Here is a 10,188-nt window from a genome sequence, read left to right as displayed (position 1 = left end):
TGGAAGGAGTTCTCTAATTTCACTTAACGATTACCCAACAAACGCTGAAAAACTTCATAGCGCTGAACAACTAAGTTGTGTTTGCATAAAGGACTTGGTGAAAGCATTTTGAACATAATGAAGACACATAAATGACTCCACAAAACTTCAGAACTACTTTCCCAGGCCACAGTGAGGGGAAAAGAAAACTTGTCCAAATCATTTTATAGGCCCTACCAAGTAATTTGACAGCTGCTCAAGAGCCAAGTCTAGAAATCACTTCAGAAAGTTTATTTATCCAAAACACATTTGCTGGAAATTAATATTCAGTACATAATCCTATTAAAGAAAACAGTAATGGTATTCAGGATAAGCTGATTTTTTTCTGCTGTAAGAAACAACCAGGGGGCCGGCTCAGTGGCGCAGTAGGTTAATCCTCCGCCTGTGGCGCCAGCATCCCATGTGGGCACTGGTTCTAGTCCCGGCTGCTCCTCTTCCAATCCAGCTCTCAGGTATGGCCTGGGAAAGCAGTAGAAGATGGCCCAATGCTTTGGCCCCTGCACTAGCATGGGAGACCAGGAGGAGGTACCTGGCTCCTGGCTTCGGATCAATGCAGCTCAAGCTGTTGCGGCCATTTGGGGAGTGAACCAGCAGATGGAAGACCTACCTCTCTGTCTCTCCCACTCACTGTCCGTAACTCTGCCTCTCGAATAAATAAATAAAATCTTTAAAAAAGAGAGAGAGAGAGAACCAGGAAACACCAGCATATAAAACAATGAAGACTTACATGTACCTGAAGGCTCAGTCATTGAACAGAAGATCCTAAAGATCACTACTTCCCCCTGAGAAATATTGTTCAGTTGATCTTCTGCTTTTTGTGAAGACAGAGGCATAAATTGGAACCCTACAGTTCCAAGGCAAAAACTCCAAGAATTTCTAGCAGCCACTAGAAAGAAGAAAAGAAGCATGGAAGAGTCTCTCTCTCACAGCTTCCAGAGCTGAGAGAATGCATTTCTTTGTTTGAGTAACCCAACTTGTGGTAGTTAGTTATGGTGTTTTAGTTTGAATGTCCTCTCTAAACTCTTGTTGAAATTTAATTGCCACTGTGATTGAATTGGGAGGTGGAACCTATAAGAGGTGATTAGGACATATGGTGGGTTGGTTACCATGGGAACAAGTTAATTATAGTTATCCCGGCAATGGCTTTGCCATAAAAATGTGCTCTTTCTCCATCTCCCCTTCCCTCGCCCCTCTTGTATTCTCTTGATGCAGGTTGCCCTAAGCTGTGTTGTCACACAGCAGGAACTTTGAAATTGGACTTTCTAGGCTCCAAAATTGTAAGAAATTAAATATTTTGCAAAGTACCTTGTCTTTGATATTCTATTATAAAACATAAAACATACTAAGATATACAGCAGCCCTAGGAAATGATGACAATATAGTGCCATGCAATGAAAATTAAAATTCTAAACCAAAGATCTTGCATGTAGCTCACTCTACCCCCTTTCCAACCCCTGCTAAAAGACAGTCATCATACTGAGAGTTTCCTTTGTCTTGTCTGTTAAATGGGAATAATAATAGTTCTCAGGCCAGTTTAGAGGATAACATAAACATTAAATTAATTATTTTAAAATTATATTGGATATTCCAAAATGTGTTTAGTTGAACTTGAGGGTCTATACAAATAGTTTCTGTGGTGAAATAGGTTTGAGAAATCCTATATAGATAACTTCTCCACCAAAGAATCAGAACACAGGTTATTATATAAAATGCACAAAGACTTGCACATTGGAATCTATTTAGCCTGTTCTACTCAGTCTTCTCCAAATTTATTTGACCATAGAATATCTCCTTTGGGGAACTCCAGTTACTATCATCTAGCTTTAAAATCACTGCTTTATGCCACTGTAAGTTACTGTGGGAATAGGTGTTACGGTGCAGCAGGTGAAGCCATTACTTGTGGTACCCACATCCCATATCAGCGTGCCAGTTCAAGTCCTGGTTGCTCTGCTTCTAATCCACCTTCCTGTTAATGCATCCTGGGAGGCACCACATGCTGGCTTGAGTGCCTGGCCCCTGCCAGTGCTGCGAGAGACCCAGCTGGAATTCTGAGCTCTGACTTTGCCTTAGGTGAGCCCTGAATGTTGCTGGCATTTGGAGAGGGAACCAATGAGTGGAAGATCTCTCTTTCTCTCTCCCTGTCAACTAGATGAAAACAAATTATAATTTAAAAAAAAAACCCTCTGGCTCTTAAAGATAGACACTCAGGGCTTATTTATGCAGGAAAACGTACAAAACACTTGGGAGCTCTGCAGGAGGCATGCATGTGTCCTAATGGCAGCCTTCCCGTTCTTGCATATGGCCCATGGCTTCTGCTGAGTGGATTGGGAGAGCTGGGTAACTGGAGCAATAGCTTTTATAAAATGCACCCTCCACCCCCAAGTCAGGAGCAACAGAAGTTCCTCATTCTTCCAGAGGGATGACAGGAAGGAAAAAAACAACTGTTAAGACTCCTCCACATTCACAGATGTGTTTGAATGCTAAAATGCATGCGTAAAAAAGACATTTATGTATGAATGCATATTCACTTTAATAATAAAAATAACAAATAAGTGTACTTTATTAACATTTTCATTGGCAATAAAACCTAAAATAGATATTTAACATTCTACTCCAGAATCCCACATCATGTCAATTTCAGATTAGAAAAAACCAGAAAGTCTCAGCAGACAGCCAACTGTTAACCAGCCTGTCCATTCTGGGTAATGAGTTCATTCATTCATGGTTCTGGCTGTGGGAATAGAGCAGCCAATAAATAACAGACATATTCCCTGACCTCCTGGCGCCTGTATTCTAGAGGAAAGAGACTGATTTTCAAGGCAATGGTACATGATGGAGGAAAACTAAGTAGGGAAGCAGAATAAAAAGGAAGCCAATGTATTCTTTCATCTGCATCCTAGTGCTAGCTACAGTCCAGGCTGCATCACTTCTGATCCAGTTCCCTGCTAATGTACCTTGGAAGGCAGCAGAGGATGGCCCCAGGACTCAGGCTCCTGACACCCACATGGGGAGGTCCAGATGAAGTTCCAGCCTCCTGGCTTGAACATGTCATGTCCCAACCTCAGCTGTTGTATCTCCTTGGGGAGTGAATCAGTAGATGGAAGATCCTGTGTGTGTGTGTGTGTGTTTATGTGTGTGGTTCTCTCCCTCTCTTGCTGTCACTCTGCCTTTCAAATAAATAAATAAAACTTAAAATTTTTATAAAAGGAAAGAAAGGATTCTATTTAGGCAGAGGGGGGAAAAAGACAGCTGAGTCTAGGGGTGTTTCATTAGAAGATCATTTTTGTACGATGGCTGTTGTGTTTCTTGGCAGGAATGTGACTGAGCCAAGTATTCATCACAGCCAATGGAGTTTCTCATCACGAAGAATACTTATAGTTCTGTCATGGAAGAGGCATGCCATCCGGGACTCCGCACACTGCTCCACTGGCATATATGAGAGGACTCTAAGGACCCCTGGTGATTTGGTAAGAACCAGCATGTTGATCACATTGACTTCATTAAGCACAGAAAAGCAGATACTCTTTTGGTTTCTTAGGATACAGAAAACAAGCAAGTTAAACTTTCAAGATTATAAAAACTATTTGTCATATTCTTTTTAAAGGTTGTAATCATTTGTTGAGTCCTGGTCTTCTAGGCACTATACTGACCGATAATTTCTGTGCCTGGCCCTTTCCAACACCTATTCACATCCACCCTACCCCACCCATGAGCTCTGCCTGGAGAGGCTCCTTCTTCCTCTGTCCCATTCAGGTCTCTCCTCACACTTCACAGTCATCACCCTGTCCACTCATGAGCTCTGAGGCTGGAGGAGGAGGCAGGAGGAGGTGGGTGGCCTTCTCTATCACCAGACCAAAGACACGATGCCAGCCACTGTGCTGCTTCCACAGCCAGCCACCCACAATGTTGTACTGTCCTTTCTTACACACTCCTCGAGGTCACTGATTGGAGTTCATCTTGTGGGGAACCCTGAGTAGCACAGCCTTGGAATGTGGTCTCATTAGCCTCACCCCTCTGCCCTGCCACTAGGGTGCAGGTATGATTTCCATTTTACAAACAAAACAAGAGAGGTGATGTGCCTGAGTTCACACAGAGAGGGGGCAGAGTCAGGATTTAAACCCAGGTTTGTCTGACTCCAAGGCCTGTGTGCTTATTAACCTTTTCACTTTATTACAAAACAAAATCAATTATAATTTTAAAATCATAAGAAGTTATAATGCTTTAAATAACCATTAAAATAATAAAATTAGTTGCCTATTACACACCAAACATCTCATAAGCATTAGTTCAGTTGATACTTATTGTAGTGCCATTATTATTACCATTTTAGAGATTACAAACTTTGAAGCTCTAACTTTAAGGATTTCTCAATGTCACAGGCAATAAATAGCAGAGTCAGGATGCAAATGCTCCAATGTTCTATCTAAAAAAAAAAAAACATTTATGTTGGGGAGGGCGTTTGGGGGAGTGATTAAAGTACCCCTGGGGACCCCACCATCCAATATTGGAGTAAGTCTTGGGAGACAGCAGATGATGGCTAAAGTCCCTGCCACCTGTATGGGAGACCCGGATGGAGTTCTGAGCTCTTGGCTTCAGCCTGACCCAGCTCTGGCTGTTGCAGTCATTTGGAGAGTAAACCAGTAGATAAAAGATCTATCTATATATCTCTCTCTCCATTTCAAATAAAATAAAAATAAATTAATATTTTTAAAACTTTTATGTTATGTGGCAATAAGAATACTGTAGACCAAAAAGTTTTTTTCTCATTGACAAAGATGGGAAAGTTAGTCATGTTTAGTATATGTATTGGGTTAACATTTGAATAGTTTATACTTATTTACCAGGAATGTAATAGAATGGATAGCAGCTTCCATGCATCCATGTGCATTGCCTGCTTATATGCCCCTGTGGTCAGTATCATCAACATGAATCTGACAGAAGCCGCCCTGAGTGTCGCCATCCAGCTCAGTGCATTAGATGATCTCTGAGATTTGCCAATCACTAATCAACAAACCACAACTTTCCAGAAGGTTTTGTGCAGGATATTAGAAGTACAAACATGTTCTCAGTCTCTGAGACTGTATCGTTGGGGAGTTAGGAAAGAATGCATAATACAATCAACTATGTATGACAAGTCACATTTAGGTGCTAAATTGTACCCATAAATCAAAATCTCAAAAGAGAAACAAGAGGCAAAGTGGTCAGGGCTGTCCATGGAGGAGTTACGCTGACAAAGCTGTGATTCCTCCCTTCTGACTTCAAAAATATTAACCTGACATGTGTAGGAAATGAATTTTAAGTAAACATGACCATTTTCTAAAGGTGGTGATTATTTTGAGCAATTGTTTCCTATGGATAGAGGACTCTTGCCAATCTCAGTGTCCAGAGGAGACTGATCAGAGCAGGTTCACTCAGAGCATTGTCCACAGCCCATGTGGGTCATTGCCCCTTCCTGCACTGAAGCTCCCAGAGTGTCTGCACTCTCCATACTGCATGACAATCAAGGAACCACGCACAGGCTGTAAGAAAACCACAACAGATTCCCCCCCACGCCTGCTCCTTGACCTCCCACTCACATATGGATTTAGTTCCTCCCTGGGATAAGCCTCAGGCAAAGCAAAGTAATCAACCCCAGGGCCTACGTTGGGGTGCAGCTGGTTCAGCCACCACCTGTGACACCTTCTCATCCCAGATGAGCACTGGTTGGTGTCCTGGCTGCTCTACTTGATTGGCCTAGAAAGGCTGCAGAAGATGGCCCAAGTGCTTAGGCCTTAGCCATCCATGTGGGAGACCTGGATGGAGTTCTTGGCTCCTGGCCCCTGGCTCCTGGCTCCTGGCTTCTGCCTGAAGCCCGGCTTAAGCCCCAGCCATTACAGTCATCTGGGAAGTGAATCAGTGGGTGGAAGACCTCCCTCTCCCTCTCCCTCTCCCCCTCCCCCTCCCTCTCCCTCTCCCTCTCCCCCTCCCTCTCCCTCTCCCTCTCCCCCTCCCCCTCCCCCTCCCTAAAAAGTAAATCTTCAGTAAATAATAGTAATAATAATCAGCCCCAAAACATTGTGGGTGCAGGACTTTCAGACCCCAATCCTGCCTAGCATGAGGCTTGTCGGGGTCATGCTAGGAAGTTTTGTTCACTGCAAGGAGGTTTTAAGAGTGCCCCATCACAGACAGAAGCTCTCCCAGGGCACCAACTGAAGGAGAAACATGGGGGAGAAAAGAGGCTGTTTCCTTCTTCTAACACTACTTATAAGTCTTTAGCTGAGCTCTCACCGAGAGGTGATCACTTCGAAGCTGATGATTCTAGGAGGAAGCAGGGCATCAGAGCTGTGGCTTCAAATTCACCCATTGCACATAGTGGTAGAAACAGCCCAGGTCTGTGGCTTCGGGAGGGCTGCGGTCATACATCCTTTCCCACAGGCAGCCCGCCACGCTTGGCTCTCAGTGACTTTTTATTTTAAAGTAGAGATTTTCATAGTGTGTTCCTCAAAGCCCCAGGAAAGAAGCTATATGGGTGGCCTCCAGGGTCCCACCCTAATTTAGCCCAATTTATTCACTTCTCTAACAAATAAATTAAGCTATTTGGTCCACCAAAAGGGGGTGTGCTAAAAAGTAAACACAAGGACAACAAGAGCCACCCACAAGTTTAGAAAACTGCCGAGTCAAGGGGCCACATTCAAGGACAATGTACTACGATGCACCTGTGCCAGGTAGCTGCATGCACAGCTGTCACAGTAGTTATACAAGAGGAATGCATTTGCAGGAGTCTTTACAGCAAAGGGTGGGGATCTAAGGAATGGAAGCGCCAAGCCTAAAATACCACGGGGAGTGTGCAAGGGTGGAGAGGAACCAGGATGTGAGGAGACCAAAGGAAGGCTAAGCCTCAGGGAAGGGACAGATTTTAGCACAGAAGATGCTAAAAGGGTAAGCCAATGATACACAATATGAAAGAGAAGATCCAGTTGATGCCATATTAAAAGTATTAAGTACTGGGGGGATGGCAGGTGTTTGGTGCAGTGGCTAAGTTGCTGCTTTCGAATGCCTGCATCTCTTATCAAGGTGCCAGTGTCAGAGAGTCCCCACTCTGCTTCTGATGCAGCCTCTGCTCGTGCACACCCTGGGAGGCAGCAGGTGATGGCAAAAATACTTGAGCGCTTGATACCTATGTAGGAAAAACCTGCGTTGATTTCCAGGCTCTTGTCATTGGAGGCATTTGAGAAGTGAACCTGCAAATGAAATACCTGTGTTACTTTGCCTTTCAAATAAAAGTAAGTAAATAGTCACATGGAAAGGCCTAATATTTAGGGTGAAAATTTCAAAGGAAATAAACTTTGTCTGTCTCACCCACTTCAAGAATAAAACATCCCCTCTCCCCACCTTCCCCCAACCCTCCCCCTACATACACACATGGAAAATAAGAAGGAAGATTGGCGAGAATGCTTTAGTTGGAAAAAGCTGTGTTTGAGTTCCGCCATCTCCCTTAAGGGGAGGGAGATGATGAGACCTGGCTTCTCACTCCGAGCCTCGCGAGAGGGCTTTCCTAGGCCAGCGCTCAGAGAATCTGCTTCTGTCGCCTTGTAGTCTGGGAAGTTCCTTGGCCACCCTGCACAGCCAGACAACCTCTGGTGACCTGGGGGAGCAGAGAGAGGAACTAACTTCACTCCCCTCCCACTGCAAGTCAAGCCGTGTGGGGCCAGGAGGCAGGTGGAGACTCTAAGTGAGGAAGGCCAGTCCGGGGCTGTTCCATGGGATCCGAAAAGACAATCTTCAAGAAATGGTTCTGCCAGAGGACAAATGGAGAAGATGAAGCAACAGAACATCAGACGCTAAGGAGAGGTCATAGGACAAAGGTGAGGCCCAATGTTATCTGAGGGGCTGAGCAGTTTCTAATCCCTAGAATATGTGTGAGGCCCTTAGAGCAAGAAACCAGCTCCGGGCATGGGACTGGAGTGAGTTTTTACCTTCCATGCAGTCTGTCTGTTATTTCCCTTCTTCAGCCCCAGCCTCAGAACGCTATTGATGGACAAGAAAGGTTGGCGCTAGAGCGGGAAGTCCACTCAGCCCCTCAGCAAAGGCAGCCTTGTCCAGGGCCAGCAAGGCTCATTTCTGAATGCCCACTGCAGTGTTCCGCAATGTGTTATGAATGAACATCCTACTTCCTGAAATAGGACTGTTTTGTAACTTAGGTGATTTGTGGTCTCTTAAGAATGATGAAAAACGTCATGGTGCCTGTTAAAATTTTCTTCCACAAAAGAATGGGGCCATCAAAGAAGGAGGTACCTTTCTCTGAAGGGAGGAGAGAACTTCCACTTTGACTATGACCCTGTCGGAATAAGATCGAAGTCAGCGAACTCAAAAGGCTTCCATAGCCTTGGCAACTCATGACTAGAGCCTAGGGAGATTACTGACACCATAAACAAGAGTGTCAAATTGTTAAGTCAACAACAGGAGTCACTGTGTACTTACGTCTCATGTGGGATCTGTCCTTAATGTGTTGTCCAATGTGAAGTAATACTATAACTAGTACTGAAACAGTATTTTACACTTTGTGTTTCTGTGTGGGTCCAAACTGATGAAATCTTTACTTAATATATACTAAATCAATCTTCTGTATATAAAGATAATTGAAAATGAATCTTGATGTGAATGGAATGGAAGAGGGAGCAGGAGATGGGAGGGGTGCGAGTGGGAGGGAAATTATGGGTGGGGGGAAGCCATTGTAATCCATAAACTGTACTTTGGAAACTTATATTTACTAAAGAAAAAAAATTTTCTTCCACAGGCAGAAAAATAATCTTCCTAATGAATTAATCTTAAAGGCAGTGAGGGGAGGGGAATGCCTTTTATTATAGACTCGTTCACTGGGCTTGTTTATTGCCCTGGGTTAAAAGTGCTCATGGGGGTAAGCGTTTAGCCTCATGTTTGAGAAGCTGTTTGAGATGCCTGAGACTCCTATCAGGATACCTTGGTTTGTTCTATGGCTCTGGCTGCTGACTTAAGCTTCCTTCTAATGCAACCCTGCCCCAAGGAGAGGCAGCGGTGATGGCTCAAATAGTTGGGTTCCTGCCACCAACATGGGAGACCTAGATGGCTCTTGGCTTCAGCCTAGCCCAGTCTCAGCCTTTGTGGGTGTTTAGGGAGTGAACCAGCAGCTGGGAGTTTCCCTCTTTCTCTCTCCCAATTTCTCCTTCTCCTCCTCACCCCCTCCCTTGACCACCTCTCCCTCACTCCCTTCCTCCCTCTCTCCAAAATGAATGAATAAATAAATTTGTAAAAACCGCTCCTAGGATAGGTAGTTGATCCTACGCACCACATTGTCCAGGGTAGGTGTTAACCCTGAGCTGAAAAGTAAAACCACACACACTGTGGCCATGTGGTCAGGGAGTAGCAAACCCAACCACGGAGTGTTTGTTGCATGGTTGCTTGTGTGTTTCTTTTGCTTTTTTTCAGCACAGAAGATTCTTACAGGTGTTACTCAGCCCAGCAAGTGCTTTTATCTCACCACCTGCTCCTATTCTACATAAAGCCTTCTATAGCAGAAGGAATCCTGCCTTGGGGGTTCATACCTTATAATACTTTTTTCTTTCTATTGAAGTAGGCCCCACAGGAAAAGGTCTTATTTATATGAAAATAAGAGGCAGTGTTTTGCTTATCCTACCTTAAGGTCCTGCTGTCCTGTTTTGTTTCTGAGGGGCAAGGGAGTGTTCTAAGTCTCCTTCCAAATCATCAATCATCTATTTAAGTCTGTCCTTATATTTGTTTCCCTCAGCAAGTCCATGGATGGTGCCTCGCTATTAGCAAACACAACAAAGGAAAAAAATGAGTTTCTTAGGAGAAAAAGGATATGAATTCACAGCACCAAAAGGGTGGGCACAAAAAATACACAAGAGCCTTGTCTTCTTGAGGTGTTAGCAAGCATTTTAGTAAGCTATTTTACCCATAAAATATCCAGGAATACTTTTATCAGAACAAATAGGAGTCATTTGAAAAAAACTCATCCAGTTGGCCCACGGGGGGGGGGGGGGGGGGGCAGGGAAGGCAGACCATTGCTGTGATACAGGGGACTCCCTGAAACTAGAGAGCAGACTGTGCATCTCTGGGCCCCACAAGGACAGAATCGCACAGGTTGCTGTCATCTCAAATTTCCACTTTCAC

This window comes from Lepus europaeus, chromosome 15 (genome assembly GCF_033115175.1).
Source record: "Lepus europaeus isolate LE1 chromosome 15, mLepTim1.pri, whole genome shotgun sequence".
NCBI classification, from domain to species: Eukaryota; Metazoa; Chordata; class Mammalia; order Lagomorpha; family Leporidae; genus Lepus; species Lepus europaeus.
Note: the sequence above shows the minus strand (reverse complement) of the source record.